The following is a 9,147-nucleotide window of genomic DNA, read 5'->3' on the forward strand; positions in this document are numbered from 1 at the left end:
CCAAAGTTTTTTTTCCAGGAACATTCATGTGCTCCAAATAAGCCATGAAACCTGAAAGCTAACTCAAAAGCTGAGGAGAAAAAGAAAAAAAAACAACAGCTTTTCTTTTTCAGGAGAGGCACAGATTAAATGCAGTAAGTACAGTTCAGTAGTGTCTCCCTTCAGACCCCTTCCAGAAATTAGCATATCTGACACTGCAGTCTTCACATCACTAGTTTTAACTCCAGGTTTACACCTGTGCTGTCACAATTATTTCCATGAATGTGTCAAAATCCACAGTGAAATAGCTGAGGTTCCATACCCACTCTATTTTTAGAAGCCCAAGCCTCAGAGACATTTTTTCTGTTGATTAGAGGTTTTTCTGTTCAGTTCATTGATCACAAGGGCCATTTACAAGACTCTGAGTTATCTAAAGCTGATTTCAAGTCCACAAAGCGCTATCGTGTTCTGAGGTGAGATTTCGCATTGACTCTGAATACAGACAAGATGCTCTGGGAATAGAGGCAAGGAGAAAAGTAACTTGTCTAGACAGACTTGCCATTGAGTGCAAATCTAACCAGAGTCCTGAGCCAACCTTTGAGAAGGTGTCTGACTTACGCCATTGAGCCAGGCAGTCACTCCCAATAAAATCAGACTAATTGTTAAAATCAGGACCTTGATTATAAACCCTTTGAAACCGGTTAAAGCCTGGTGCAGCTACAGCAGCCAGAAAGCCGGTAAGAGGTGACCTCAAGCAGAATTTGCACATTCTTTGGTTCTGCAAATGCTTGCTAGATCACAGAAGCAAAAAGACCATTTCATACTGACTAGGAGGTCACAGTTGTGCTAGTGAACTACAAAGCTCACAGCCCAGGGCATGTGGCGGCTGATGGTGCTGAACTGTTGGTGTGCTCTGGGACTGCCTTCTTGGGAGTGAGCTCAGGCTGGGGACCATCCCCCAGCAGCAGGTTGGAGGCAGTCACCCTACTCTGTATGAAAGCTGTCCTTGCCATACCAGATGATGTCAGAGGGGACTCTTTGCTCCTCTTTTATTTTGCCTATCCTACTTAAAAATAATAATGAAAAAAAAATGAAAACTTCATCCTAGCATCCCTTCAGAGATATACCAAAGGGATTTTTGGGGGTTTGAGTTCTCTTTTTTTGTATTTTCTTCTGTAAGTGTTGGCAATACTTGAAGGTAGAACCAAATCCTCAGACAAGATCTAAGCAGACCTAAAGAATAGCTAAAGCATTAAACCCCACATACTACAGCTCCATCTTGATTTGGTGTAATTCACAGATATTTCCTATGCATAACCTGTAACTGAAGATATTGTGCTCTATTATTGTTATTATTTTTAACGATAGTTTAGGGGATTGCTAATGGGATAGTAGAGCCTTTCATAGCCTGGGCAAAATCCACACTTGGTATAGAAGTGGCTGAAAGTCACTGAAGTCTAGTATCTGGAAGGAAGGCACAGCAAGGTTAGAAAAGGTATGAGAGAAGATCACCCACAAAGCTCAAAATCCTCTTGCCTTTTTTCTCCATCACATCTCCATGAGGAGCCATGCCAGAATACAGAGAATGGCATCACAGCCTTGATCATAAATAACCTTTGAGACTCTTGCTGTAAATAACTTTCAAGATTCTTGCCATTCACTTTCTCATTTATACCTCACAGCTGAAAGATCAATACTGTATAGTACTCCTGATAGACCCCCTTCCCCAACCTCGAGGCCATGCCAAACACCTACAGAGAGGGAAAATATAACCCAGAAAAGTATGAGCCCAAAGCACCCCTCTTCTCTGTTAGCTGTTTTTGTCAGTCCCCACTGGAAAACATCACAACTGGGACAGCAGCTACTGACAGAAGCCCATGTATATTCTTGGCGACTTCTGTCTGCTGAACCAGAAAGAAGATTTGACCACCAGAAAAAAGAATGAAGCTATAATAAACACAACAATATTTTTAGAGAGAAAAGACATATCTGCTAAGCCTATTTCTCATCATTTCCTGAAGCGCTCTCTCCTCCCTCTGCCCTGCTGCCCCCACAGGCAGGAGAAAGTTTCCTGAAGAGGCCAGCCCCAAACAAATCTCACAGCCTCGTTACTCTTCTCCTTCCATAATTCAGCAGGCTCTGCACATAGTGCCATCCTGCAAAGCCCCCCCCAGACCCAATCAGTTCCTCAGAGGAAGACAAGCTCCCCCATACCCCTCCATGATCCCCCCCTCAGCTGTCTCCAGGGGGATTCAGGATCCACTGGAGCCAGCTGCTTGGGCTCCCTCCCCTGTCTCCAGGGTGGCCGTTCACTCTGTCACAAACCGGTCAGTGGCGAGCTGGGCTGAAAAGCCCAAGTTCCCTCAAGAAAAACAAAAAAAGGCCTCAAGGCCTTTTTGGCCTGGGGCTCAGGCTGTGGATGCTACACCTACAGTGCAGATCTTCATCCCAGAACAGCTATGCTGGGAACTTCCTTTAGAAGACAGGACTAGTATCTTATTGCAGGATCCATGTCCAATTATTAACCTTGTAAATATTTCAGGTTACACAGCATATTATACCTTTAGTTTATTGATATATCCATTGATTATTAAAATTAATGTTTCATTACACTAATTAATTATGATAGTGATTTAGCAATTATCTTCTGTAAAGTTTGGCTGAGACCAGTTGCAGCCTCTCTCAATGCCTTTAAAATGTGCTCCAGATCCTTGCAGAATGCCAGATGAAAGATATGGCTTTATTAGACCAAAACTGGGCTGCTGACAACTCTCCCGGAATATGTATAGACAGCCTTGCTGTCTTAAAAGGTACAGACTGTATGGCACAGCCTATAAAAAACTTGGGTGCAGGAGCAAAGATATGCATAGGTTTAACTTATATCGCTATGCCTTTTTTGTATTCTGACAGAGGCTGGAATTAAGGCAGAAATTTCATCACTGAATCTGGTTTATGGATGTCCTGGAGAATTCATGGAGGCATTTGTTCCAGAGACATGACTAAGTCCTTTCTTCGACTGGAGAAAGCTTACATCATGTGCTGCAGAATATGGTTTACTAATCACCAGTGCTGGTTTGAATGGCTCCATGGATCAAAACTGACTTTACATAGTGGTACTGAGCGCATTTGCCATTCTCCCGCATTGATCATTAGGACGCTTTGCTTGCGAGGATCATACTGGGAGTCATTTCTTTGATGTGTGCAAATGCGGGAAAGAGCTGAGGCTTTTACAGGAGCTGCTTTGCTACAGGTAAAGAATGCCGCAGCTTCAGGGAGGGCCACTGCAAGACAATTAGAGCCTGCTTGTTCTGCCTTCCTATTTACAGGACGAGCATAGCTCATGTTGTTTTGGCAGGGTGGAGGTTTTGTTTCTGTGCTTTGGAAAAGCTCATCCAAGTGCAGCAATCACAGGTCCTTTCAGCTCTGTCCTTTTGTCCCCTATCACCATCCCTTTCTTTTTTGCTCTCTTCACCCTCGCTTAAGGTAAGCTAAAGCTGTGCCTTTGTGACAGTCAGTAGTCACTCTGAGCCAAACTTCTAGTCATTTTGAAATCAGTATGAGCACTTCCACCTACTGAAATTGGAAGAGGATTAGACTTCTATGCAGTCAGCTCCACTGAACCATAGCAGACATGGTCTGCTCAAGTTCTCCAGCTTCTCAAAAACATGTGTAATAATTTGGCTGTCTGTGATTGCTTCATTCTCTTGCAAATGGCATGCCCCAGGGGGAATAGTGCACTTCCTACTCCTGCTTACCTTTCTACAGTGTCGTCATGAAGAGGGCTCTTGCTCTAGTCCTTGGAAGAACAGCCATTGACTTCAGTAGACTTTGGACCAAGTCCTCAGCCTGAGTTTTATTCCTGGCAGTGTCTGCATTGCCTGTAAGCACTTGACAATGGATTCATTATGGACTGAGCACTGCACAACCTTTGCAATCCGGCAGTCTTTAGACCTTCTGGGCAAATGTTCAGCACAGTTGGAGGGTTTTTCTCTCCTTTCATGGCTGATCAACGGAGAGCACATGGCCAGTGAAACAAGTTCATTGTTCTGTGCCCATATGAGGTGGCTAAACATGAAACGTGTAGCTCCATTTCTGGCTGATGACTGAGTTCCCCAGTCTGCAGCCAAATGATTTGCTGCATGTGTATACTGCACCACTCCTGTCCCTTTGCCATCCTCCTCCTGAGTGTCCACCAGCATCATCCATCCCCGGTTTGCATGACAACACACTCATGTAAGGTTCATGAACGAAAATGTGCTTGGTTACAGTGAATCAAAGGATTGGCCACAGATGCAGGAAGAGGACACAACAGAAATCTATGGCGAGGGTAACCTCAGATTGAGCTATTTGAGTTTCTGGCTGCAGCTTTCAGTTGTGAAGTATGCAGCAGCATCCTGGGGAGGAAGGGATGCTGCTGGCAGCCAAACTCCTGGCTGCAACTTTGTGCTCTGAAAGAGAAAATAAAATCCCTGGGAGAGAGAAGAGCCTTGGAGAGACCTAGAATTATACTGAGATGAGGCGTTTGTCTTCAGGAAAACTTGTTCTTGGATTTTGCTTTTTCAGTTTGGTAACAAAGAAACTCACGTGTGAACAACACTGTCTGGGACCTCCAAAAGCCGGTACGGGTTAACGATGACTGCTTTGTCTCTACAAAGTTGATAATGGGGGTTGCTGGCTCCATTCATGGTGAGCTGAAGTTCTCACTGTACTGATGTAACATGTAAATATTTGAGTGCTTTGCTTTTTCAGATGAACTCCCACTGCCCTTCTTCATTTTGGAGGCAGAGGCAGCACATCTGGCATTTGGAAAAACAACATCAACAAAACCCCCACATTATTAATATTTAAAAACTGTCTCCTGCACATGAATAGAGAAAGTTTATTATCACTTCTAATTGCATAGGCCTGTGTAATGGGTTTATGTAACATGTAGGCTTTTCTACTGAGCTCACCACGATAGGCTTTGAATGCCTTGGAAACATTAAATAATTTAGCCTCAAAATACCCCCTAGTAATGTGGTTTAGTGTCATTTGTCTCCATTTTACAGATGGGGAACCAATGTAAAAAAACTTCCAGTACTCTCCCTAAGGTCACTCAAGGAGCTTGTAGCAAAGCTTCAAAATCTTGTGCCTCTACCATTTTTATTTTTTTTCCTCAAAAAAAGACTCTGGGGCAAAACAAAACACAAGTAGTGCAACTGGGTTTTGGAGACATTACAACCCGCAGTCAGATTTCACCTGATTGCCTAGAGCTACAGAAGATCTACAAAAAAGAAGTCTTAGGCTGGACTAAATTGTAGTGTATGTGGCAGAAATGTAACTAGGATTTAGTGCCTTAAAAGTGATGACCCAAATGACAAACTGATAGTCCACCTTAAAAGAGGAAAATAACATCATGAGGAATGGTAAAATGGCTTTCAAAAATAGAGACTAGGGGGAGCAGAATACTTTCCCATTTCATCCTGATTTAGCAAATAGTTTTGACTAACCCACCTTTTTTAGTATTCTACCCTGTCCTTAGGGGAAAATCCTTGCAAAAAATAAACAGAAAAGCTGGGTAATGGAGGAGTTCTAATGAGATATTTTCATTAAAAAGTTTTTAATACACTTAAATGTTTCACTTTGACATTTCCTAAACAAACCTTAACCTTTTCATACTCTTTTAAGAATTGATCAACCCTGTAGAGAAAACATGAAAATATATGTATGTATTTTAAAATGGAATTAAATAACTCAAAACAAAACATGACATTGACATTCAAAGGAAACACTGGCCACCTAAATTTCATTTCTCAAGCTACAGTGAAATAAACAGCTTATTTCCCAATCCATGCCAAAATTTCTGTTTTGATCCAAACCAGACCTTTTTTCCTTGCACTTCTGGCTTGGCCACCAAACCAGAAAACAATTTTCTTTTCACTCTGTGGACTTCTTCTTTTAAACTCAATTTTAACCCTTCAAACATTGTCCAGCCATGTCCACACCTTTCATAGGAAGTCTCTTTCTTCATGGCAGTTTAAACTGAAGGCTTATATTCAACTTAGTGTCCTAAAATTGCACTGACAGTTCAGATCTGGATCTGAAATCTGTGGATTGCTGCACCTCAAAGGTGGTGGAGTTACATATTTCAGTCCTGACAGATCTGCTTGTTGCAGCTTGTGAAGTATAGCAGTGTGCCAGTCCTATACTTGCATCTGAATCCCACCCTTTTCTCTCACAAAACCACCAAGACTTGCACAACAAATGCAATCACATTAATTCAGGGTCCTATAGCAGAAGTGGTAGGAGAAGAAGCATACAGCTAAAAAGAAATGGAGTAGTGTTAAAATGGACAGAATACAGCCTAAACATCAGAAAATAAAGAAGAGTATTCAGCTTGGGAATAACCTATCCCATTGCGTGGAACATAGAATCATAGAATCATTGAGGTTGGAAAAGACCTCTAAGATCATCGAGTCCATGTAGCCTTGACAAAGCATTGCTAAGTAGCCTACAGATCTATACCAAAACTCTTGGCAGTATCAGCATGTTTCCAGCCTTCATGGCTCCACCCACAGAGACCCATCGGAGCAGTTCTCAGTCCACCCCTGTCTAACATCTGGTAGGAGAATGTGAACCCAGGTGCCTCAATTTTAGACCTAGAGAAGTCTGCTTTAATTTCACTGCTCATGATGAGCCCATTTAGATTGGGCTGGCTCATCTTTTGGACATGATGGGCTCTGTGGATGAAGAACAGATTGTGCAAGCTGAACCCAAGGAAGATGGAGATTATGCTGGCAGGCAAAAGAAAGCACTGTGAATAGTTTATGGTCCCTCTGTGGCAGCCTTTACATATTGTGAACAGCCACAAATGGTCTGTTCAGGCAGTGCTCTAGGAAAGGCCCCAGAGCCCTCTGTCATGGACAGAGCATGCTGAGGCAGAGCTCTCTGCCATGCCCATTTGGCTAGAAGACTCCACTCCATCCTGGCACATCATGTCCTGGCCTTGGGTAGCCAAGCTTTTGTTACCTTCTGTTTGGATTACAGGACTGCGATGACCCTTTGGAGAGTCCAGCTGACACAGCTCCCTGCAGCAATATGAACAACTCTGAGCACATCTTACTTGTCCTCTGCTGCCTATGCTGGCTCCCCACAGAACTCACAGGAAAATTCATGGTCTTGTTCTTTATCCTCATAGCCTGGGCCCAAGATATTAAAAACACTGCAGAAAGCTCTCGGTTGCAGATGCTGTTCTTTGCCACAGAGTCTATCATTAAGGTCAAGTGATGGAGTTTTCTTGGTGCCAAGTGTTGATATGGTGACAAATATTGAAATTATGATTTCTACGGGTGGTTCTTCCATAGACTACACAAAGCCTTATGACTTTTCATTCCTGGTACCAGGTTTATTTCTTTAACAGTGCTAATCTTTAGCATAAATGTGAATTTGCTGCCTGGATGTATTAAAAAAGGAGGAAAAAAGACAAAGTGAAAAACTTATTTATGTTAAAGAATCTTAAAGTCCTAAAATCAGCTGGAATGCTATTGAATACACTGTTTTGTCCACTGGAATAAGCCATGCCTTAATAGTGCCAGTGCATGCTCTTCTGGGAAGTGCCTAAATCCTGCAATGAGGACAGAAGCAGAAGACCAGCATAGAACAGATGCTTGGATATTAGGCTGATATTTGTGTAAGTGCTCAGATGCACATCTGTGTTTCCACAGTATCTCTTCTTGACTGGTCGCTCACTGGTGCAAGGAAAACACATTAGCTCAGTCCACTTTGACAGAGGCTTAAAGACTTGTGCTTTACCTGGTATTTGTTGTACATCAGAGAACATACAGTTAGTTACCATGATTCAGTTAATAAGCACAACTTGTTAAGCCAATGTCTTATGATTTCCTAGGGAAGTCCATAGACAACTGCAACTTCACAAACAACCCCTTCTCATAACATGTAGGGTTTGCTCAGGCCCAAAGTCACTTTTACTGTAACATACAGAGGGTGTTTTTCTCCCACTTTTTCAATAACATGTCCTGTCCCTTTCTTAAAATTTTAAGAAGCTCTGATTGTGAGGGGGATGAGATATCCTTTTGCTTGAAGGAATTTGTATTTCTGACCAGCGCGAATTGCCCCTTTGTCGCGTTCTTCTCTCTCTAGTCCTAACTTTTCTGGCCACAGACTGTTTTGAATTATGCCGATCCAGTACCAGGTTTCCAGGCATATCAGATTGTTTCATAAGAGCAGAAACTCATTGTTTTTGAGGCATGGAACTATGGTAGATGCAACTTAGTCCAATCCACCAACCTTCCAGTCTTAGGATTTGGAGAACTGGTAGAAAACAATAAACCATCTCTGACTCCTTCCAGTGACAGCTCATTCTCTCTTTCCACTCCAGTATTATGAAATGTCTTTCTGGAGAGCTAGAAGAAATATATTCTGTAGGTAAGAATAGGTGTTCACAGCAATGCTGGGCATTGAGAAACTCTAAGAGAGATGGATCTTTGCATGGCAGGAAGGGAATATATCCTGACAGAATGGTCTCGAATAAAAATGACAAGTGAGGTCCTCTTCCAGCATAGAGAAAAGTGATGTCCCCAGAACAGGAATGACACAGTTAAGCAGATCCTTAAAGCTTGGAAAATGCTGCAGAAAAAGATAGCCACTGATAGATACCAAATTTTTTTCCTACAAACTCTGTCTTTCAACATAGGCACTTTTCAAACACACTTTCCAAGAATGCTGGTGTGATCAGTTCTTTGTTGTTTTTTTTTTCTTTTTTTTTCCACTGTATACTTAAAAGACCAAGTGTATTTCAATGCCTTTAAAGTCATTCACATCATGAGAGACATACCTGTATATTTGTGCAAACTGGAAATGGATGAAATATCACATGCTTCATTGGAACAACTGTAAATAATCAAAGCTGAAATGAAAACTGAATATTCTGAAAAGACCATTTTGACCAGTAGTTGTTGTTCAAAATAACATACAAAAATAATTCCTACAATCCATTCTGAAGAACAGACACTGTAGAAATGTCAAAGCTTTTCCCAGATATCCTTAAGTCTTTGCAAGGGATGGACTAAGCAAGGCAAAACTTGTAGGGAAAGGTACCATCTCTTATTAGGCAAATAGAGAAAAAGGGGGGGGGGGGGCTGGGGAGGAGAGACATAAGAGGTCTTTTTC

This window comes from Aptenodytes forsteri, unplaced genomic scaffold (assembly GCF_000699145.1).
Source record: "Aptenodytes forsteri isolate BGI_AS27 unplaced genomic scaffold, ASM69914v1 Scaffold379, whole genome shotgun sequence".
NCBI classification, from domain to species: Eukaryota; Metazoa; Chordata; class Aves; order Sphenisciformes; family Spheniscidae; genus Aptenodytes; species Aptenodytes forsteri.